The sequence below is a fragment of the Arachis hypogaea genome, chromosome 15 (genome assembly GCF_003086295.3).
Source record: "Arachis hypogaea cultivar Tifrunner chromosome 15, arahy.Tifrunner.gnm2.J5K5, whole genome shotgun sequence".
NCBI classification, from domain to species: Eukaryota; Viridiplantae; Streptophyta; class Magnoliopsida; order Fabales; family Fabaceae; genus Arachis; species Arachis hypogaea.
The window spans coordinates 40,538,679-40,562,915 of record NC_092050.1 but is presented as its reverse complement, the minus strand read 5'-3'; the positions used below and the strand labels follow the sequence as shown (position 1 = coordinate 40,562,915).

General features: G+C 40.4%; 2 non-coding genes across 2 annotated transcripts; one reads left to right on the top strand and one right to left on the bottom strand.

Annotated features, from left to right (window-relative positions):
• Positions 1 to 2,694: 2,694 nt before the first annotated feature.
• LOC112752279 (small nucleolar RNA R71) lies at positions 2,695 to 2,801 on the bottom strand. Its single transcript, XR_003176724.1, has one exon. It is a non-coding gene; the product is annotated as a small nucleolar RNA R71 (small nucleolar RNA).
• A 13,372-nt stretch (positions 2,802 to 16,173) lies between these two features.
• LOC112753728 (small nucleolar RNA R71) lies at positions 16,174 to 16,277 on the top strand. Its single transcript, XR_003178099.1, has one exon. It is a non-coding gene; the product is annotated as a small nucleolar RNA R71 (small nucleolar RNA).
• Positions 16,278 to 24,237: the final 7,960 nt, after the last annotated feature.

Here is a 24,237-nt window from a genome sequence, read left to right as displayed (position 1 = left end):
TTAATAACTTATAGAGCAAGAAAGTGCATAAAACTTATTGAAATCAAAGAAAAAGACTAGTAAAACTAGGCTAAGATGACTTGTCATCATTAACTCCCACATTAATTTGGTTAACGTGGGAGCTAACGTAAGAAGCAAGCATGGTCGACAACGTTAGTGACACCCAACATTATCACTAACGTTGGAAGCAACCACACAACCCCCCAAGGAGCCACGTTAACTTCCACGTTAACTTAGTTAACGTGGAAGCTAACGTTGATGAGTGAAAGAATGGCCAACGTTAGTGACACTCAACATTGTCACTAACGTTGGGGATGGCTAAGCATGGCCACGTTAGAAGCCACGTTAACCTAGTTAACGTGGACTCTAACGTGAGACATAGGGGCACCTTGGAACGTTAGTGACAATGTGGAGTGTCACTAACGTTCTCGAAGGATGGCAAGCCCACGTTAAAGAGCCATGTTAACTAAGTTAACGTGGGCTCTAACGTCGGAACAAAGGGGGCTTTTCAAAGTTATTGGAAATGTTAAGTCTCAATAACGTGTGCGAAGGACTTAGAGGCAACGTTAGTGGCAACGTTTATGCCACTAACGTTGAAGTTAACGTGGCTTTTACTTAGTAACGTTAGTGAGAAAGTTGATTGTCACTAACGTTCTCGAACTTATATTTTCACTAAACGTTAACACCCCTAACGTCCTGAGCTAAAGTCTCTGCCCACTTCACATTTTCTCTCTGCAAGTAAAGCCAAGCCCAATTGAAGAAGAGAACTGCTTCAAACTCAAGATCCAAAGGCCTAAGACTTGAAGAGCCAACTAGAAGCTGAGAGAAGTAGTATATATAGGAGTAGCTTTGAATTGTTGAAGGAGTTCTGGAAGTTGAAAAAAGAGAACTACTCTCTGTATTTTACTTTCTCTGCATTTTCTAGTTTTATGATGTATTCTCCATCTTTGTTTTCATTTTCTAGAGCTATGAACAACTAAACCCCTTTCATTGGGTTAGGGAGCTCTGTTGTAATTTGATGGATCAATACTAATTTTCATTATTCTTGTTCTATCTTTTCTCTTGATTTTACTTGAAAGCTTTCGATCTTCATCCAATTGAGTAGTTATCTTGGAAAAGAAGCTATTCAAACTTGGATCTCTTCTGAACCTTGAAAGAGGAATGAAGAGATCAAGCTAGAAATGCTTTCTCATGCTGGACCAAATTGGGTTTGGATGGGTATGTGACTATAACCCTCTCAATACTTGATTTGGGAAATGCATGTGGTATAATCAGTGACCATACTTCATCTCTTCTCATGAGCAATTGACCAATGAATTGGCTATTGATCAAGATTTGAGAGATTGAATTGCAAGAAATTGTAATTCAATCAATTAAGATTGCCAAGGAGATCAATGAGTGCATTGATTGAGGAAGAGATGAAAATGAACTTGATCCTGAGAATTGCAACATCTCCTAAGCCCAATGAACTCCCCATCTCTGATCTTACCCATTCTCTTTAATTTCTGCCATTTATTTTTATGAGCAAATCCCCCATTCCCATTTACAATTCTGCAATTTATTTTCAGTCATTTACTTCCAGTCCTTTAATTCTAGCATTTACTTTTCTGTTATTTACATTCCCACCATTTTATTTTCTGCAACTCTCAACCCAAATTCTGGATTCGCTCAACTAGAACATTCTTCTAATTAAAGTTGCTTGATCAATCAATCCCTGTGGGATTCGACCTCACTCTATTGTGAGTTTTTACTTGACGACAAATTCGGTACACTTGCCGAAGGAAATTTGTTGAGAGACAGTTTTCCGTGCATCAAGTTTATGGCGCCGTTGTCGGGGATTGATTGTGCATCAACAATGATTGAATTGGAAGATCACTAGATTGAGCATTTATACTTCGTGAATTTCATTTTTTGTTTGAGTGATTTACATTCTGTTTTAGTTAAACTTCTTCCCTTCCCCCTCTACTCTTTTATTTTTCTTTGTTATTTTCAATTCAGTTTGCTAACCCACTAACTGTTTGATATATTGCATCACCCACAACTAACAGTAATTCTGACACAAATACTCTCTGCACCTATCTTTTCTTGCTTGCACTTGATGGTTGTATGACAGGGAGAAGAAGCGGGGCATCAACTTCCTTCGATTCTGAACCTGAGAGGACCTTCCTTAGATTAAGGAGGGAGGCAAGAGGAAAGAAAGTGGTTGGTGCTGAGGAAGAAGAGGAATTCTTTGAACCAAACATGGAAGACAACATGGATAACCATCATGAAGAAGAGGATCACAACCATGGGGGAGGAGGTAGAGCAAATCATGCTGGGGAGGATAGAAGAGTTTTGGGTTCTTACATCAATCCAAACCCAGGCAATTGTGGAAGTAGCATCCAAAAGTCAACAATCCATGCTAACAACTTTGAACTTAAACCACAGCTCATCACCCTTGTTCAGAACAACTGTTCGTTTGGAGGAGGTGTTCAAGAAGACCCCAATCAACATTTGACCACCTTCCTGAGAATATGTGACACAGTGAAGTCTAATGGTGTTCATCCTGACGCCTATAGACTGCTCTTATTTCCATTCTCACTTAGGGACAAAGCAGCCAAGTGGCTGGAATCTTTCCCAAGGGAAAGCTTGACAACTTGGGAAGACGTGGTGAATAAATTTTTAGCAAGATTTTACCATCCTCAACGAATCAATAGGCTGAGAGCTGAGGTCCAAACTTTTAGGCAACAAGATGGTGAGACTCTATATGAAGCATGGGAGAGGTTTAAAGATCTAACAAGGAGGTGCCCACCAGATATGTTAAACGAATGGGTGCAGCTGCACATTTTCTATGAAGGGCTCTCTTATGAGTCAAAGAAGGCCGTAGACCATTCATCTGGAGGATCTTTGAACAAGAAGAAGACTATTGAGGAAGCCATAGATGTTATTGAAACAGTAGCAGAGAACGACTACTTCTATGCTTCCGAAAGAGGGAACACAAGAGGAGTAATGAAACTAAACAATGTAGATGCTCTGTTGGCCCAAAACAAGCTCTTTACCCAGCAGTTGGCTGACCTCACCAAGAAGATGGAGATGAACCAAGTAGCAGCAATCTCCACTTCATCAACAACCCAAGAAGGAGTGAATGAAGAAGCAGAGGGTAGTCAGGGGCAAGCCAACTACATTGGGAATTCACCAAGGAAAAACTATGATCCATACTCCAAAACCTACAACCCCGGATGGAGAAACCACCCAAACTTTGGGTGGGGAAGTGAGCAAGATCAAAACCAAGACCAGAGACGTTACAATTCCAACAACAATGCAGCTCACCAGCAATTCACACAGAGGACATCTCAACACCCCCACAACAACACTTCTTCACACGCTTATCAAAACCAAAACAGCACATCTGCTCCGAATCACTCATCAATTGATGACAAGCTCTCTAAGATTGAAGCCTTACTTGAAGGAATATGCCAAGAGATTCAAGAAAATAAGGTGTTCAAAGAGGAGGTGCGAGCCAATATTAAGAACCAGGGAGAGACCATTAGGAAGCTGGAATTCCAGGTGGGATATTTAGCTGAGAAGATTCCCAAACCTACTGATAGCTTCCCAAGTGACACGGAAAAAAACCCCAAAGGAGAAGCAAAGGAAGTAAGATGGGGAGATTGCAAACTGGTCACTACGAGTGATCAAGAGACTGAAGACAAGCAAGGCAAACTTTGCAAACAACCTGAAGACAACTCAACAAAGGAGGAGGATAGAGATCACCAAGAACCAGAAATCTCACAACAAGAGCTGCTGAAGCTCTATGCACCTGATGCTAGGGCATTTTGGCCAGTTTCACTGACCTTTTCTTTACTGTTTTTAAGGTAGTTTCATGCATTTTCTTAGGAAATAAGCTAGTTTTGGGTAGATATTCACTTACATCTTGATTCAAGCAAACATTGTGAACTTTGAATGATTTCATGAGAATTTTGCATGAATTATATGATAAATTGGATGATGCATGATCCCATGATTAAGAGCAAGACTTTGATGCACTTTGTTTGATTGATTTCAGGCCAAAAGAAGAAGAGAAGAAGCCACGTTAGTAGCTACGTTAGTTACACTAACGTGGGCACTAACGTGGAAGGAAGGAAAGACCCAACGTTAGTGAGAAAAGATAGTGGCATTAACTTTGAAGAAAGGAAATGGAGCCAACGTTAGTGACACTTAACATTGTCACTAACGTTGGCAAATGCTCATAAGTGGCCATGTTAACTTAGTTAACGTGGCCTCTAACGTTAAGAAGAAAGGGGGGAAGCCAACGTTAGTGACATTCAACATTATCACTAACGTTGGCCAAGTTACATTAAGCCACGTTAACTTCCACGTTAACCTTGTTAACGTGGAAGCTAACGTGAGGAAACAAAGTAGTCGACAACGTTAGTGACACCAAACATTGTCACTAACATTGCCAACACAAGCCACAAAGAGCCACGTTAACTCCCACGTTAACTTAGTTAACGTGGTAGTTAACGTGGGCAAAAGTCCCACCTGGCAGCCTGACCATGCCTTCTTCAAACACGCATAACTTGAGCCACAAAGCTCCAAATGAGGTAATTTCAGTGGCATTGAAAAGTAGGATTCCAGAGCTTTCCAAGCATATTGGCACTCCATGGTTGACACTAAATTTGAGGGAGAAAACCTGCCCCGAAAGTGCAATGATGAACATGGTATCAGCCTGTATTTAGGCCAACTGACCTCTTCACCTTCCAAGAAGTATAACTCGAGTTGTAGAGCTCCAAATGATGCGCTTTCAAAAGCATTGGAAAGTAGACATCCAGGGCTTTCTAACGATATATAATAATATGGGGGTGGACACTAAGTTTGAGCTTCAGAAACGGGAAATCGCTAGCGTTATTGGCAATCAACATTTCCAGTAACGTTGGCATATATGCCAGCGACCATGTCCACTTCAAAGGAGCATAACGTGAGCTACAGAGGTCCAATTGAGGTGATTCCAGTTGTGTTAGAAAGCTGACATCCAGAGCTTTCCAACGATATATAATACTTTATAGTGGGCATGAAATTTGAGCACAAACAAGAGGCATATTTTAAGCTCCAAAAACACCAACTGGACAGCAAGTGCAACGTTAGCCACAATAACTTCAGCACTAACGCCACACTTGTAGCGTTAGTGTGGCTAACTTTAGCACTAACTTTAGCACCTGGGCCTGAACTTAACTCACTTCTCTCTCAAGTCCACTTCAAAGCTCAAGCAAGCAAGCCCATAATTGTCAACCAATCAAGACCACAAGAACCATCTAGAATAGGAATTTTCATTTTATTGTAATTTGCTTTTATTTTCATTTAGTAATTTAGGAGAGCCTATATAAAGGCCTTAGTTTTTACATTCAAAGCATTCTGGGATTCTGAGAATTGAAGGAAGGGGAAAAGAGTGAAGACCAATTCGAACTTCTGTGAATTGGCACACTCCAAGGGGAGTGGGTCTTCGGTCCCCTCCCCTCAACCACTCTTCTTCCTTTTCTCTTCTTTTCTTCCTATGAGTAGTTTCATTTTAGTTGTAATTTTCATTTATGAATTTTGAAGTTTCAATTTCAGTTTCAATCTTCATCTTTACTTTTCTGCACTTTCTTTCTTTTCTATTTTTGTAGAGCAATGATCAACTAAATCTTTACATTGGGTTAGAGAGCTCTATTGTGATTCAATGGATCAATTGTAGTTCTTATTCTTCTTCTTCTTTCTTTTCTCTTGATTTTACTTGAAAGCTTTCGATCTTCATCCAATTGGATAGTTATCTTGGAAAAGAAACTATTCATACTTGGATCTCTTCTGAACCTTGGAAGAGGAATGAAGAGATCAAGCTAGAAATGCTTTCTCATGCTGGACCAAATTGGGTTTGGATGGATATGTGACTATAATCCTCTCAACACTTGATTTGGGAAATGCATGTGGTATAATCAGTGACCATACTTCATCTCTTCTCATGAGCAATTGACCAAGGAATTGGCTATTGATCAAGATTTGAGAGATTGAATTACAAGAAATTGTAATTCAATCACTTAAGATTGCCAAGGAGATCAATGAGTGCATTGATTGAGGAAGAGATGGGAATGAACTTGATCCGGAGGATTGCAATATCTCTTGATCCCAATGTTCATTTTATTTTTAGTTCTTACATTTAATTTTCTTGCCATTTTACTTTTCTGCACTTTATTGCTTTCTTTACTTTTCTATCAATTTACGTTTCCTCATTACTTATCACCCCATTATGATTCGTCTAACTAGGATAATCAATTAACCATTGATTGCTTAATCCGTTAATCTCTGTGGGATTCGACCTCACTCTATAGTGAGTTATTACTTGACGACAATTCGGTATACTTGTCGAAGGGAGATTTGTTGTGAGACAAGTTTTCCGTGCATCAAGTTTATGGCGCCGTTGCCGGTGATTAATTGTGATTAACAAACTACCGGTTGGTTGATTACCTAGATTAGACATTTTCTTTTGTTTTTGCTTTATTCATGTAATTGCTTTAGTTCTTTATTTTCTATGCTCTCTAACTGTTTGTGTTAATGCCTCACCAAGAAGCCCCTGTTCGTGACAGCTTTGGTTCTTGGTGATTTTGTTATTAATACAATAGTTCTTTACTCAGCTTCTTTCCAAATAAAATTGGCATATGATCACATTCTAAGTTTGGTGTTGCCCTGCAACAATCTGTTTTCAATCTTTCTGGATACTTGCATCAATTCTAAGAGAAAGTGTCACACTAAGTTTGGTGTGCCACTTATTTTTCTATGCAATGTATCCAGCAACACCACTTGTTTGTATAATCATAATGCCTTTGCTTCTTAGGCTTGCAGTGTTATCCTTAATTCTTGCTTGCTTAACCACATACATCACTTACATTTCAGTATGTAAGACATTCATGACCCATCATAGACCCCACCACCACTGTTTTATTTGCTGCTTCAAGACAAGCAATTAGTCTAAATTGGTGTGGGAAGGGAGAAAAGTAGGAGAAGAAGGGCAACAACAATAAAGATGAACTACAAGGTGGTAAAGTTCCTTTTTCCTCTTACTTATTTCCAGTACATTCAATTGCATGATTGTCTTCTAAGTTCTTTGTATGTATGTGTGCTTGTTCCTTGTAAATAAGCATGTCAATTCTATCTTTTAAACTTTTTATTGATTAAGGCTGTGTTTTCTAGTCTGAATGTCATTACTGCATCCTTACTTTGCTTACTAGTATGCTTGTCCCTTTGAATCAAATGAAAAGAGAATGAGTGTTTTTAAAGACCAGAGTAGAGTTCATACTATGGAGTAAGTTCATGAGTTTATGGTGTGGTCATAAGTTAGCTAAGTTGGTTCAACCACAAGGGTGGGAAGACAACTATCTGTCATGAATACTGTGCTTGAGAAACACCCCATGAGACTAGCTAAATAAGAAGATCCTAATAAGAAAAAGAGAAAGAACAATAAAGGTTGAAAAATAAAAGAAAAACTTGATGCGGGGAAAACTTGTCTCACAACAAATCTCCCTTTGGCAAGTGTACCGAATTTGTCGTCAAGTAAAACCTCACAATAGAGTGAGGTCGAATCCCACAGGGATTGATTGATCAAGCAAATTTGATTAGAAGAATGTTCTAGTTGAGCGAATCCAGAAATTGGGTTGAGAGTTGCAGAAAATAAAATGGCGGGAATGTAAATAACAGAAAAGTAAATGCTAGAATTAAAGGACTGGAAGTAAATGACTGAAAATAAATTGCAGAATTGTAAATGGGAATGGGGAATTTGCTCATAAAAGTAAATAGCAGAAATTAAAGAGAATGGGTAAGATCAGAGATGGGGAGTTCATTGGGCTTAGGAGATGTTGCAATTCTCCGGATCAAGTTCATTTTCATCTCTTCCTCAATCAATGCACTCATTGATCTCCTTGGCAATCTTAAGTGATTGAATTACAATTTCTTGCAATTCAATCTCTCAAATCTTGATCAATAGCCAATTCCTTGGTCAATTGCTCATGAGAAGAGATGAAGTATGGTCACTGATTATACCACATGCATTTCCCAAACCAAGTATTGAGAGGGTTATAGTCACATACCCATCCAAACCCAATTTGGTCCAGCATGAGAAAGCATTTCTAGCTTGATCTCTTCATTCCTCTTTCAAGGTTCAAAAGAGATCCAAGTTTTAATAGCTTCTCTTCTAAGATAACTACTCAATTAGATGAAGACCGAAAGCTTTCAAGTAAAATCAAGAGGAAAGATAGAAGAAGAATAATGAAAATTAGTATTGATCCATCAAATTACAACAGAGCTTCCTAACCCAAAGAAAGGGGTTTAGTTGTTCATAGCTCTTGAAAATGAAAACAAAGATGGAGAATACATCATAAAACTAGAAATTGCAAAGAAAGTAAAATACAGAGAGTGGTTCTTCAGCCTCCAGAACTCCTTTACAATTCAAAGCTACTCCTATATATACTACTCTTCTCAGCTTCTAGTTCACTCTTCAAGTCTTGGGCCTTTGGATCTTGAGTTTGAAGCAGTTCCTTTCTTTATTTGGGCTTGGCTTTACTTGCAGAGAGAAAGTGCGGAGTGGGCAGAGACTTAAGCTCAGGGCGTAAGGAGTGTTAATCATTTAATGAAAGTCCAAGTTCGGGAACGTTAGTGACACTTAACATTGTCACTAACATTCCAATGCACCCCTTTTGCCTCACGTTAAAACCCACGTTAACTAGGTTAACGTGGCTTTTAACGTTGCCTTGTCAACCTTCGAGAACGTTAGTGACACTCAACATTGTCACTAACGTTCCATTGTGCCCCTTCTTGCTTCACGTTAAAGCTCACGTTAACTAGGTTAACGTGGCTTCTAACGTGGCCTTTGCCATCCTTCGAGAACGTTAGTGACGTTCAACATTGTCACTAACGTTCCAATGTGCCCCTAGGTCTCACGTTGGAGTCCACGTTAACTAGGTTAACGTGGCTTCTAACGTGGCCATCTTTTAGCCATCCCAAAGTTAGTGACAATGTTGAGTGTCACTAACGTTGGCTCATCCTTCATTTCTCATCGTTAGCTTCCACGTTAACCAAGTTAACGTGGAAGTTAACGTGACTCTTGGGGGTTGTGTGGTTGCTTCAACGTTAGTGACAATGTTGAGTGTCACTAACGTTGTCGACAACTCTTCATCCTCTACGTTAGTTCCCACGTTAACCAAGTTAACGTGGGAGTTAATGTGGTACTTTGCACCATAGGCCAACGTTAGTGACAATGTTGAGTTTCACTAACGTTGGCTTCTCTTCCCCCCTTTAATGTTAGAGGCCACGTTAACTAGGTTAACGTGGCTTCTAACGTGGCCACTTATGAGTAATTGCCAACGTTAGTGACAATGTTGAGTGTCACTAACGTTGGCTCAACTTCTCTTCTCCACGTTAGAGTTCACGTTAACTTGGTTAACGTGACTCTCTAACGTGGGCATTAATGGCTTTTTTGAGAGTGTTATTGGTAATCACTTTTCTCATTAATCTTGCAAGTTACCTCCCCTTTTCTTGCTTCTTTTTGGTCCTGAAATCAAGCAACAAAGTGCATCAAAGCTCTAGTCTAAGTCATGAGTAATGCAACATAATATTTGTCACTAAACTTATGCAAAATCCTCATGAAATCATGTAAAATGCACAATGTATGCTTGAGTCAAGGCATAAGTGAATATTTACCCAAAACTAGCTTATTTCCTAAAGAAATGCATGAAACTAACCTAAAAACAGTAAAGAAAAGGTCAGTGAAACTGGCCAAGATGCCCTGGCATCACAACACCAAACTTAAAGCTTGCTTGTCCTTAAGCAAGTACTGGAACAAGAGAATGATGAATGGAATATCCAGAGGAATGAGTCATCCTTGTGGAAGTCATATTACTGATTTTATAGTGGTTTCATGCATAGCAACTTAGGTTCATTCCATTACTGACTTTCAGACCTTTATTCTGTCCTAAAACACCCACTTTGTTCATATCCCATGAGACTTTTATTCATTGATCCTTTTATTGTTATTTCAAGGGTTATTTGTGTTATTTAGGCTAGGTGCTCTGTAAGGGGGCAACTCTTTAAGATAAGCTTTCAGCCAACACTCCCGAACCAGTTGGTTCAAGGTGCTAGGTGTTGAGACACCCCTAAGGACTTACTCCCTCAAGCCTATCCCCCATACATACACATTATAGGCATTTAGTTTATTTATTTTCTTTTATTGAGACCTTGGTGTCCAGCACCTCTTTGGGTTACTAAGTGTTCTGTAGTGAAGGTTACTCTTGATAGTGGACTTTCAGCTGATAATCCCGAGTTAGTTAACCCAAGTTACCAAGTGATAAGGCACCCCTAAGAGCTTATTCATCCAAGTAGATCCCTCACACAGGAGCACCACAGACACTTGTCTCAAGGTCCAAACCATTGATGCCTAGCCTTATTGCTTACTCTTTTTCTTTTGTTTTTCACTTCCATTGTTCTTTCCCTTTTCTCTTATTAGGATCTTATTATTAACTTAGTCTCATGAGTGTATCCAAAGCAAAGTATTCAGGTCAGATGGTTGTCCTCCTAGCCTTGTGGTTGAACCAACTTAGCTAACTTATGACTACCCCAAAGATTCATGAATGCTCTTCCACAATATGAACTCTACCCTGGTCTTTTGAAAACAATCATTCTCTTTTTATCTGATTTAAAGGGACAAGCATACAAGTAAGTTAAGTAATGGTGCAGTGACATTTAAAGACCAGTGCACATAGACCTAATCAGAAGGAAAACTTAAAAGACATAATTTAAAAAGGGTTCAACTACGAGCAACTACAAATCAAAAGTGCATCCGGACTTTCAACTTTTAACAATTCTGAATACAATGGAATTAGGTAGCGATACAACCTTCGGGTGATGACCTCTGGTCCCCCTCTCTCTTTGTCATCATCCTAGTTTTCGCTGCCTCGCTTCTTTGGGCGAAGGTGCACCATTTCCTTATAAGATTCCTGCAAGGTTGCTGGAAGTTGCTCGTTCCCAGAGCACTTGAGACATAGTTAGCTTACATGCATGCTTGTGCCTCTCGAACTCAATTTGGTGTGTGAACACCAAACTTAGTTCTTTGCCCAGTACAAAACATTGCATATATGCAGAGAGCCTCATATCTTGCTTTCAGCAAAGCAATGATCACCTAAAGTCTAACTACATCTAAGTTGTTTCTCTTGATTGGATGGAGCTAGCAATGTTCTTTTGGAGTGGAGTGTAATTCTAACCAATGTCCTTTAGTGGAACACCAAACTTAGAACTACACTATCACTCTTGGATTGTTTTGGTGTGGAACACCAAACTTAGCTCCTTACAATACAGGGGAAACAACTTTGTGATTTTTATTGAAATAAAGATGAAAGTGAAACTACCTGAGGTTGGGTTGCCTCCCAACAGAGCGCTCTTTTATCGTCGCTAGCTCGACGAGTCCTTAATTACTTGAGATGGTACTTTACTCTGGGGTTTTCCCCCATGTCGCCCAGATAATGCTTGAGTCTTTGTCCATTCACTGTAAAAGTCCTTTCTGAACCTTCATCCGTGATTTCGATGTGGCCATATGGTGATACTTTTGTAACCATGAAAGGTCCGGACCACCTTGACTTGAGTTTTTCTGGGAACAGCCTTAATTTAGAATTGTAAAGGAGTACTTGCTGCCCTTTTTCGAAACTCCTGGGTGCCAGATGCATGTCATGTTTTCTCTTTGCCTTCTCTTTATACATCTTAGTGTTTTCATAGGCTTGTGACCTGAATTCCTCCATCTCTTGCAGCTGCAAGATCCTTTTTGCACCAGCAGCAATGCTATCAAAATTTATTATCTTAATAGCCCAAAGAGCTTTGTGTTCCAGCTCCAGTGGTAAATGACAAGCCTTCCCATAGACTAGTTGATATGGAGACATTCCAAGTGGGGTTTTGAATGCTGTTCTGTATGCCCAAAGAGCATCATCCAACTTCTTCGACCAATCCTTTCTAGATGCGCCCACAGTCTTTTCTAGGATCCTCTTCAGCTCTCTGTTGGATATCTCAGTTTGCCCACTTGTTTGAGGATGGTAAGGTGTGGCTACTTTGTGTTTTACCCCATATCGTAAGAAGAGAGCTTCTAGTGGTTTATTACAAAAGTGGCTCCCTCCATCACTGATGAGGGCTCTTGGGACTCCAAACCGGCTAAAGATATTCTTCCTGAGGAAGTTCATGACTACCTTGTTATCATTAGTTGGGGTTGCAATAGCCTCTACCCACTTGGAAACATAATCCACTGCTACCAGGATGTACTTGTTTGCATATGAGGTTGGGAATGGTCCCATGAAATCAATTCCCCACACATCAAACAGTTCCAGTTCCAAGATGAAATTTTGTGGCATGGCATTTCTTTTGGGCAGGTTTCCAGATCTTTGGCATTCATTGCAGCTTTTTACTAGTTCCTTGGCATCCTTGAAAAGGGTGGGCCAAAAGAATCCGCTTTGTAACACCTTTGCTGCAGTTCTGTCCCCTCCAAAGTGCCCGCCATAGCATGAACCGTGGCAGTTCCACAGGACTTCTCTCCCTTCCTCTTCCAAAACACATCTTCTAAGAATTCCATCTGAACATTTCTTGAAGAGATATGGTTCGTCCCAGACAAAGTATTTTGCATCATTCATTAGCTTCCTCTTTTGATGTTTATTGATCCCTGGGGGTAATGCCCTAGTCGCCTTGAAATTTGCAATATCTGCAAACCATGGTGCTTTGTGAACTGTCATCAACTGCTCATCAGGGAAGAGCTCGTTCACATTTGTATCATTTTCTCCACCTTGATCATGAGGGATTCTGGATAGGTGATCTGCCACCTTGTTCTCCACTCCTTTCTTGTTTCTGATTTCAATATCGAATTCCTGCAACAGTAAGATCCACCTTATTAGTCTTGGCTTTGATTCTTGCTTGGCAAACAAATATTTAAGTGCTGTGTGATCTGTAAAAACAATCACTTTAGCACCAATGAGGTATGATATAAATTTGTCAAATGCAAAAACTATTGCTAGCAACTCCTTTTCAGTAGTGGTATAATTCTTTTGAGTTTCATTAAGGACTTTGCTAGCATAGTATATCACACGAAATAGGTTATCTTTCCTTTGTCCTAACACTGCCCCAACTGCAAAATCAGATGCATCGCACATCAATTCAAATGGTAGGTTCCAATCAGGTGGGGAGATGATAGGAGCAGAGGATAACCTCATTTTCAAATGTGCAAATGCTAGCATGCATGTTTCATCAAAGATGAATAGTGTATCAGATACAAGGAGATTGCTTAAGGGCTTGGCTATCTTTGAAAAATCTTTAATGAACCTTCTGTAAAAACCAGCATGCCCTAAAAAACTTCTAATTGCCTTGACATCACTGGGTGGGGGTAGTTTTTCAATAAGTTCTACTTTAGCTCTATCGACCTCAATGCCTTGGTGAGAGACCTTGTGACCAAGGACTATTCCTCCTGTCACCATGAAGTGGCATTTTTCCCAGTTCAAGACCAAATTGGTCTCTTGGCATCCTTTCAATACCAAGGCGAGGTGATGTAGGCAACTAGGAAAAGAATCTCCAAATACCGAGAAATCATCCATAAAAACTTCAATGAATTTTTCTATCATATCTGAAAAGATAGAAAGCATGCAGCGTTGGAAAGTTGCAGGGGCATTACATAATCCAAATGGCATGCGCCTATAGGCAAACACTCCATACGGACAGGTAAATGAGGTTTTCTCTTGGTCTCTTGGATCAACCACTATTTGGTTATATCCTGAATAACTGTCGAGAAAACAATAATATGCGTGCCCTGCAAGTCTTTCCAACATCTGATCCATGAATGGAAGGGGAAAATGGTCCTTTCGTGTAGCCTCATTGAGTTTCCTGTAGTCTATGCACATCCGCCATCCTGTGACGGTCCTTGCAGGTACGAGCTCATTCTTCTCATTGGTAACCACAGTGATCCCTCCCTTCTTTGGCACAACATGTATGGGGCTAACCCAAGGGCTATCCGAAATTGGGTATATGACTCCTCCTTGCCAAAGCTTCATAACCTCTTTCTGTACCACTTCCTTCATGATTGGGTTCAGCCTTCTTTGGGATTGAATGGATGGCTTGGCATCATCTTCAAACAATATTTTATGCATGCATATGGCTGAACTGATTCCCTTCAAGTCAGCAAGGGTCCATCCAATGGCATCCTTATGCTCCCGCAGCACCTTGAGTAGCTCGTCCTCTTGATCTTGACTGAGGGATGAATTTATGATCACTGGGTAGTTTTCATTTTCTCCTAGATATGCATATTTGAGAGTGGGTGGCAATGCTTTGAGTTCAAGTTTGGGTGCTTCTGATTTTTCGCTCCCTTCCTTTGGTGCATCTGGTATATGTGTTTCTGTTGTAGCTACCTCTTCACTTGATTCAGATTCTTCCTCCACCAATCTCTCGTTCTCTTCAGGTTCATCTTCTTCAAAATTCTCCTGCACTTCATCCTCAAGTGCATCTAACCTCATGCATTTCCCCAATTATTCCGGTGGATAACTCAGGGCCTTGAACACATTGAATGTCATCTTTTCATTATTTAATCTAAGGGTGAGGTCACCCTTTTGAACATCAATGACAGCTCCATCAGTGGCCAAGAATGGCCTTCCCAAAATGATGGAGGTTTTGGCGTCTTCCTGCATGTCCAACACCACAAAATCTACTGGGAATATGAAATCTCCTACTTTTACTAGCAAATCCTCCACTATCCCGTGAGGGAATTTGAACGATCGGTCTGCCAGTTGTAGAGCCATTTTTGTTGGTTTAGCCTCCTCAATTTTCATCTTTCTCATCATAGCTACTGACATCAAATTGATGCTGGCCCCTAAGTCACAAAGAGCCTTTTCTACTGTGATTTCTCCTATAATGCAAGGGATCTGAAAACTCCCAGGATCCTTCAGTTTCTGAGGTATTTTATGCTGAATGATAGCACTGCACTCTTCAGTTAGTATCACAGTCTCATTGTTCTTCCAGCTTCTCTTCTTAGTCATTAGCTCCTTCAAAAACTTGGCATAAAGTGGCATTTGTTCTATGGCTTCAGCAAATGGTATGTTGATTTGTAGCTTCTTGAAAATTTCCAAAAATCTCAAGAACTGGTTGTCATCTTCCTTTTTCTTCAATAGCTGGGGGTATGGAGCTCTTGAGACGTTGAGTTGGGGTATCTTTTTCTCTTTCTACAAACTTGGCGTGGGGGGTTGCATTCCATCTTGCTCCTCTTCCTTTTCAATTGAGCTTTCTTCTAGTGGTTTTTGGGGATGTTCCTTCAGTTCCTTCCCACTCCTAAGTGTGATAACTTGACACTCCTCCCTTTTGCTTGAATGGGCATCATAGCAAAAATTGTGGTTCAGAAGCTGCTTAAAAAGATAGCTGATTTGCGTCTCCAGTTTTGTGATGGCAGCATTTTGATTCTGCATGTTTGACTGCACTTCCTCTCTGAATGCTTTACTGTCTTGAATGTCTCTGCATATTCCTTCAATGAAGGTTTCAATCTTAGAGAGCTTGTCATCAATTGATGAGTGATTCGGAGCAGATGTGCTGTTTTGGTTTTGATAAGTGTGTGGAGAAGTGTTGTTATGGGGATGTTGAGATGTCCTCTGGGTGAATTGCTGGTGAGCTGCATTGTTGTTGGAGTTGTAACGTCTCTGGTCTTGGTTTTGATCTTGCTCACTTCCCCACCCAAAGTTTGGGTGGTTTCTCCATCCAGGGTTGTAAGTCTTGGAGTATGGATCATAGTTTTTCCTTGGTGAATTTCCAATGTAGTTGGCTTGCTCCTGACTCCCTTCTGCTTCTTGGTTTACTCCTTCTTGTGTTGTTGATGAAGTGGAGATTGCTGCTACTTGGTTCATCTCCATCTTCTTGGTGAGGTCAGCCAGCTGCTGGGTAATGAGCTTGTTTTGAGCCAACAGAGCATCTACATTGTTTAGCTCCATCACTCCTCTTGTGTTCCCTCTTTCGGAAGCATAGAAGTAGTCATTTTCTGCTACTGTTTCAATAACATCTATGGCTTCCTCAATGGTCTTCTTCTTGTTCAAAGACCCTCCAGATGAATGGTCTACTGCCTTCTTTGACTCATAAGAGAGCCCTTCATAGAAAATGTGCAGCTAGACCCATTCGTTGAACATGTCAGGTGGACACCTCCTTGTTAAGTCTTTGAACCTCTCCCATGCTTCATACAGAGTCTCACCATCCTGTTGCCTGAAGGTTTGAACCTCAGCTCTCAGCCTATTGATTCGTTGAGGAGGGTAGAATCTTGCTAAGAATTTGTTCACCACATCCTCCCAAGTTGTCAAGTTCTCCCTTGGGAAGGATTCCAGCCACTTGGCTGCCTTGTCTCTGAGTGAGAAGGGAAATAAGAACAATCTATAGGCGTCAGGATGAACACCATTAGATTTCACTGTGTCACATATTCTCAGGAAGGTGGTCAAATGTTGGTTGGGATCTTCTTGAACACCTCCTCCAAATGAACAGTTGTTCTGAACAAGGGTGATGAGCTGTGGTTTAAGTTCAAAGTTGTTGGCATGGATTGTTGGCTTTTGGATGCTACTTCCACAATTGCCTGGGTTTGGATTAATGTAAGAGCCCAAAACTCTTCTATCCTCCCCAGCATGATTTGCTCCACCTCCTCTGCCATGGTTGTGAGTCTCTTCTTCATGATGATTTTCCATGTTTTCTTTCATGTTTGGTTCAAAGTATTCCTTAAACTGTTCCTCTTCTTCTTCAGCACCAACTACTCATTTTCCTTTTGCCTCCCTCCTTAGTCTAAGGAAGGTTCTCTCTGGTTCAGAATCAAAAGAAGTTGAAGCCCCGCTTCTTCTCCCTGTCATACAACCAACAAGTACAAGCAGAGAAAATAGGTACAGACAGTATTTTTGTCAGAATTGATGTTAGTTGTGGGTGATGCAATATATCAAACAGTTAGTGGGTTAGCAAACAGAATTGAAAATAACAAAGAAAAACAAAAGAGTAGATGGAGAAGGGAAGAAGTTTAGCTAAAACAAAAAGTAAATCACTCAAACAGAAAATAAAATTCACAAAATAAAATGCTCAATCTAGTGATCTTCTAATCTAATCATTGTTGATGCACAATCAATCCCCGGCAACGGCGCCATAAACTTGATGTGGGGAAAACTTGTCTCACAACAAATCTCCCTTCGGCAAGTGTACCGAATTTGTCGTCAAGTAAAAACTCACAATAGAGTGAGGTCGAATCCCACAGGGATTGATTGATCAAGCAACTTTGATTAGAAGAATGTTCTAGTTGAGCGAATCCAGAAATTGGGTTGAGAGTTGCAGAAAATAAAATGGCGGGAATGTAAATAACAGAAAAGTAAATGCTAGAATTAAAGGACTGGAAGTAAATGACTGAAAATAAATTGCAGAATTGTAAATGGGAATGGGGGATTTGCTCATAAAAGTAAATAGCAGAAATTAAAGAGAATGGGTAAGATCAGAGATGGGGAGTTCATTGGGCTTAGGAGATGTTGCAATTCTCCGGATCAAGTTCATTTTCATCTCTTCCTCAATCAATGCACTCATTGATCTCCTTGGCAATCTTAAGTGATTGAATTACAATTTCTTGCAATTCAATCTCTCAAATCTTGATCAATAGCCAATTCCTTGGTCAATTGCTCATGAGAAGAGATGAAGTATGGTCACTGATTATACCACATGCATTTCCCAAACCAAGTATTGAGAGGGTTATAGTCACATACCCATCCAAACCCAATTTGGTCCAGCATGAGAAAGCATTTCTAGCTTGATCTCTTCATTCCTCTTTCAAGGTTCAAAAGAGATACAAGTTTGAATAGCTTCTCTTCCAAGATAACTACTCAATTGGATGAAGACCGAAAGCTTTCAAGTAAAATCAAGAGGAAAGATAGAAGAAGAATAATGAAAATTAGTATTGTTCCATCAAATTACAACAGAGCTCCCTAACCCAATGAAAGGGGTTTAGTTGTTCATAGCTCTTGAAAATGAAAACAAAGATGGAGAATACATCATAAAACTAGAAATTGCAAAGAAAGTAAAATACAGAGAGTGGTTCTTCAGCCTCCAGAACTCCTTTACAATTCAAAGCTACTCCTATATATACTACTCTTCTCAGCTTCTAGTTCACTCTTCAAGTCTTGGGCCTTTGGATCTTGAGTTTGAAGCAGTTCCTTTCTTTATTTGGGCTTGGCTTTACTTGCAGAGAGAAAGTGCGGAGTGGGCAGAGACTTAAGCTCAGGGCGTAAGGAGTGTTAATCATTTAGTGAAAGTCCAAGTTCGGGAATGTTAGTGACACTTAACATTGTCACTAACGTTCCAATGCACCCCTTTTGCCTCACGTTAAAACCCACGTTAACTAGGTTAACGTGGCTTTTAACGTTGCCTTGTCAACCTTCGAGAACGTTAGTGACACTCAACATTGTCACTAACGTTCCATTGTGCCCCTTCTTGCTTCACGTTAAAGCTCACGTTAACTAGCTTAACGTGGCTTCTAACGTGGCCTTTGCCATCCTTCGAGAACGTTAGTGACGTTCAACATTGTCACTAACGTTCCAATGTGCCCCTAGGTCTCACGTTGGAGTCCACGTTAACTAGGTTAACGTGGCTTCTAATGTGGCCATCTTTTAGCCATCCCAACGTTAGTGACAATGTTGAGTGTCACTAACGTTGGCTCATCCTTCATTTCTCATCGTTAGCTTCCACGTTAACCAAGTTAACGTGGAAGTTAACGTGACTCTTGGGGTTGTGTGGTTGCTTCAACGTTAGTGATAATGTTGAGTGTCACTAACGTTGTCGACAACTCTTCATCCTCTACGTTAGTTCCCACGTTAACCAAGTTAACGTGGGAGTTAACGTGGTACTTTGCACCATAGGCCAACGTTAGTGACAATGTTGAGTGTCACTAACGTTGGCTTCTCTTCCCCCCTTTAACATTAGAGGCCACGTTAACTAGGTTAACGTGGCTTCTAACGTGGCCACTTATGAGTAATTTCCAACGTTAGTGACAATGTTGAGTGTCACTAACGTTGGCTCAACTTCTCTTCTCCACGTTAGAGTTCACGTTAACTTGGTTAACGTGACTCTCTAACGTGGGCATTGATGGCTTTTTTGAGAGTGTTATTGGCAATCACTTTTCTCATTAATCTTGCAAGTTACCTCCCCTTTTCTTGCTTCTTTTTGGTCCTGAAATCAAGCAACAAAGTCCATCAAAGCTCTAGTCCAAGTCATGAGTAATGCAACATAATATTTGTCACTAAACTTATGCAAAATCCTCATGAAATCATGTAAAATGCACAATGTATGCTTGAGTCAAGGCATAAGTGAATATTTACCCAAAACTAGCTTATTTCCTAAAGAAATGCATGAAACTAACCTAAAAACAGTAAAGAAAAGGTCAGTGAAACTGGCCAAACTTCCCTCAACTGCTCAATGGTGCTGTGGGAAAGAGAATATACTCAAGGTTCCTAGACTTGTTTGCATCTCTGCATGTAAACATACCATTCATCAAGGCAATTCAACAAATGCCTGCATTCATCAAGTATATGAAGGAACTTCTTCCCAGGAAAAGCTCACTCAAAGGAGTCCAGACTATAGTGATGAACAAGGAATGTAGTGCCCTTATTCAACCTGAGTTGCCTACAAAAAGAAGAGACCCAGGGAGTTTTCACATCCCTTGTGCCATAGGTGAAACTATGTTCGATAAAGCACTATGTGACTTGGGAGCCAGCATCAACTTATTGCCATTATCCTGGTGAAGAGGCTGCAGATCAATGAGATAATGCCCACAGATGTAATCATCAGACTGGCTGACAAAACTCAAAAGCAAGCAATAGGAGTGGTGGAAAATGTGTTGCTAAAGGTTGGGAAATACTTTCTCCCAACAGACTTTGTCATCCTGGACATGGAAGAGAGTCACACTCACCCAATCATATTGGGAAGACCATTCCTAGCTACGGCCAGAGCACTTATCGATGTAGAGAAAGGGGAGCTAATATTGAGAATCCATGATGAACGACTCAGCTTCAATGTTTTCAAACTCTCACAAGAAACAGATTAAGAGGACAAGGAACTAAGCACAAATGATAATGAGACACTGAAGGAGGAGACAAGCACTGAAGCACAGCCAGATCATTCTGAGATCCCCTTAATTGATAAACAAGGAAAACAGCAATTGCCACAGCTCAAGGAAAAATTGGAGGAACCTAAACCTCTAGAGGTAGGTAAAGACAGCATCACAACTCCTTTAGAAAAAGAGGTCACCAAGGGGAAGGCAACTTCAAAAGAAACAAAGAAGAAGGTACCAAGGAGGTGGAGGAACAAGAAAATCCCTACGGAAGACTTCTCTCCAGGGGATAGAGTTGTCTCAGCTTACTTCCCAGATATTCCCCCTAATCTCCCCACTGTACCATCTCAGTTACCTAAGGTCTTCACTATCAACAGAGTTCTTTCCCTGGAACATGTGGAGATCATTGATCCAACTAATGGATATAAGTCCACAGCAAGAGGGGAGGACTTTAAGCACTACCAACCACCCTGATAAGGGAAAAACGTCAAGCTAGTGACGCTAAAGAAGCGCTTCATGGGAGGCAACCCATGTTTTATATGTTTTTAAAATAATGAATAAATCAATGTTTATGAATTTCAAGTTTATGAAATCTTTATCATGCAGCATGTAGTGAAGAACAAGTTTGGTGTTCAAAGCAGAACTCTTGGAGCTTTGAACAAAACTTTTCATCACATTGCTTCAAACTAAGTTTGGTGTCACCCCATGGTGCCACCAAAATGCATAAGGATACACAAGTAATTAGTTAGTTGAAATTCATAAATAAACAAACTCTTTTTCTTCTCTTTATTATTCTAGCCGTAGAGTTTGATTTTTATGATATTAATTTCCTTATTTTAAATCTTTATAGGAAAAGAAAAGAAGCATAAAAAGGGATTGATTGGACAATTAAATGGGGGGAGATTCCGCTACTTAATGAAGAGCACTACACACATATCTCAAGAGGGAACGCATGGGGAAACATTGCCATGCAACATTGGAGAAGGAAGATCCTTGAAGACCGAACCAATCACTTTCATTAAGTGATGATCCTTGTCCTTCCTTCATACACAACCCCGACCGTCCATCAAGCAAAAATCCTTGCAATCCACACCTTCCATCCACTCATGATCTCCCTATATAAGTGAACCTTAGTGCATGATCATTCCTCACACTCAAATTCCCACTCTCCACACTTCATACTTTCGGCTTGCTCAACCCCCTTCATCACACTATGTCCTAGCCAACCTATTCCTCATCTATCCGTATCCTCCAACCCCCCCTTCAAAATAGCAACTCAATTCATGGCATCATCAAGCTCAAAGAGGCAAAAGAGGAAGGAACCCATGGAGAGTGTTCCTTTCGATGAGAAGAAATTCAAAACTGCCTTTCATGAACGTGAATTCGAACGGATAAGGGCCAGAAAGATATTGCCAGAGTTAATCTTCCAAATCAATGCAAATGAATCACCACAAATTCTGGAGAAAATCGATCAGAGAGGGTGGCAATTGCTCACAAGTCCAAAGGGGAAGATCAATGGAAACCTCATCAAAGAATTTTATGCAAATGTAGTAAGAGAAGATAAAACCAAGGCCCCAACCTTCAAAAGTTACGTGAGAGGAAAGGAGGTGGACTTCAGCCCAAATGCCATAACAAGAGTTCTTCACCTATAATCACCTCATTTTGATGAGGACAGTTATCAGGCAAGGATAAGTAGAAGCCCTGATAATGATGAGCTCTCAGAGATAGTGTCAGAAATCTGTGTTATAGCAGCTGACTGGGAGAGGTACACAGATAGGAGACCCAAGTTCATCAAGAGGGGAGACCTGAGTCCTGAAGCCAAGGGGTGGTTTGAACTCGTAAGGAAGTCCATTCTACCAGCTGAAAATAATTCAGTGGTAAACATCAATCGAGCTACTATGGTGCATTGCTTAATACAAGGTGGGAAAATCAATGTGAATGAGCTCATCGCCGAGGGGATTCAAGATTCGGCTGAGAAGGTTGATTCAGGTGCCAGGCTTTGGTACCCCAGTACCATTCTCCGCTTATGCAACAAGGCCAAGGTAGTATTTGAGGACAGCAACCCAGACTGGGTGAACCTAGGGAGGCCAGTTACACTCGAGCGATTGGTCTATACTACACCTGCTCAGCAACAAAGAAGGCCACAAATAGGAAAACCAAAAGCAAAAGAAAGAGTTCACCAAGAGGAACCTCATCAGGAGGAATATCAACAAGGAGAGTATTATGATCCAGCTAACTTGAACATGAATCACCTTCTAAGAGCCATTGAGGATCTGGGGATGAGACATATGGAAGGACAAGAGTAAATACTAAACCTTCAAACCAACTGGCTGAGCCAACAGGAAGCATGGCAAAAACAACAAATGGAGCAGCAGCAGGAACACTACTCCCGGCTCACTCAAGCCATCAACCAAGTGAATGAGAGGCAAGAGCTTCAAGAGAAGCACTTGCAAGAACTCAACCAGCGGCAGATAGCCCAAATGAAAACTTTCAATGAGTTCAGTGTACTCAATGAAGGAAGGCAACTACATAGGGAGGAGTTCTATGTGAACACTCAAGCCAAGTTGAACTACATGACCAGTAATATGCATCGGCTACACTATGCCATCCCTACATATGATGAGGTCCAAAAAGATTTTGTAGAACAAGAAGAGAGGAAAGTGAAACAGCAAAAGGAGACACTCAAGAAGAAGATGGAAGATGGTGGTTTCTGGAAGAAGCTGCTTGGAAAAGGCAAGGGAAGTGGAAGTACAAGCACTCAAGAGAGACACAATGAGGACAAACAAGGATGGGAGCATGGGCATCCACAATAGTAAAAGGTGGTGGAGTTCCTTCTTTGTTCCGTCTTTCTCTATGTTTTAAATAAGGAAGATCTTGTATGAAATAGAACTTGCTTCCATGTTATGATTAAACCTTTTTAAATTCTATCTTTTAAGTTCTGAATAGGTCTATGTGCACTAGTCTTTATGTCACTGCATCCCTACTTCACTTACTTGTATGCTTGTCCCTTTTAATCAAATGAAGAGAGAATGTTTATATTTCAAAAGACCAGAGTGGAGTTCACACTATGGAGTACATTCATGAGTTTGTGGTATAATCATAAGTTAGCTAAGTTGGTTCAACCATAAGGTTGGATGACAACTATCTGGCCTGAATACTTTGCTTTGAATATACTCATGAGACTAAGTATATGACAAGATCCTAATAAGAGAAAGAGAAAAGAATAATGAAAGTGAAAAAACAAAAGAAAAAGAGTAAGCAATAAGGCTAGGCACCAATGGTTTTGATCTTAAGATATGTGTCTGTGGTGTTCCTGTGTGAGGGATCTACTTGGATGAATAAGCTCTTAGGGGTGCTTTATCACCTGGTAACTTGGGTTAACTAACCCGGGATTATCAGCTGAAAGTCCATTATCAAGAGTAACCCTCACCACAGAGCATTTAGTAACCCAAAGAGGTGCTGGACACCAAGGTTTCAAGAAGGAAAATAAATGAACTATATGCCTGTGGTGTGTATGTATGGGGGAGAGACTTGAGGGAGTAAGTTCTTAGGGGTGCTTCAACACCTAGCACCTTGAACCAACTGGTTCGGGAGTGTTGGCTGAAAGCTTATATTAAAAAGTTGCCCCCTTACAGAGCACTTAGCCTAAGAACACCAATAAGCTCTGAAATGACAATAAAGGGATCAATGAATAAAAGTCTCATGGGATGTAAGCAAAGTGAGTGTTTTAAGACATGATAAAGGTCTGAAATCCAGGAATGAACCTAAGTTGCTATGCATGAAACTACCATAAAATCAGTGATATGACTTCCACAAGAATGACTCATTACTCTTGGCATTCCATTCATCATTCTCTTGTTCCAGTACTTGCTTAGGGACAAGCAAGCTTTAAGTTTGGTGTTGTGATGCCAGGGCATCTTGGCTAGTTTCACTGACCTTTTCTTTACTATTTTTAGGTTAGTTTCATGCATTTCCTTAGGAAATAAGCTAGTTTTGGGTAGATATTCACTTACACCTTGATTCAAGCATACATTATTTCATGAAGATTTTGCATAAGTTTAGTGACAAATTGTATGTTGCATTGCCCATGACTTGGACTAGAACTTTGATGCGCTCTATTGCTTGATTTCAGG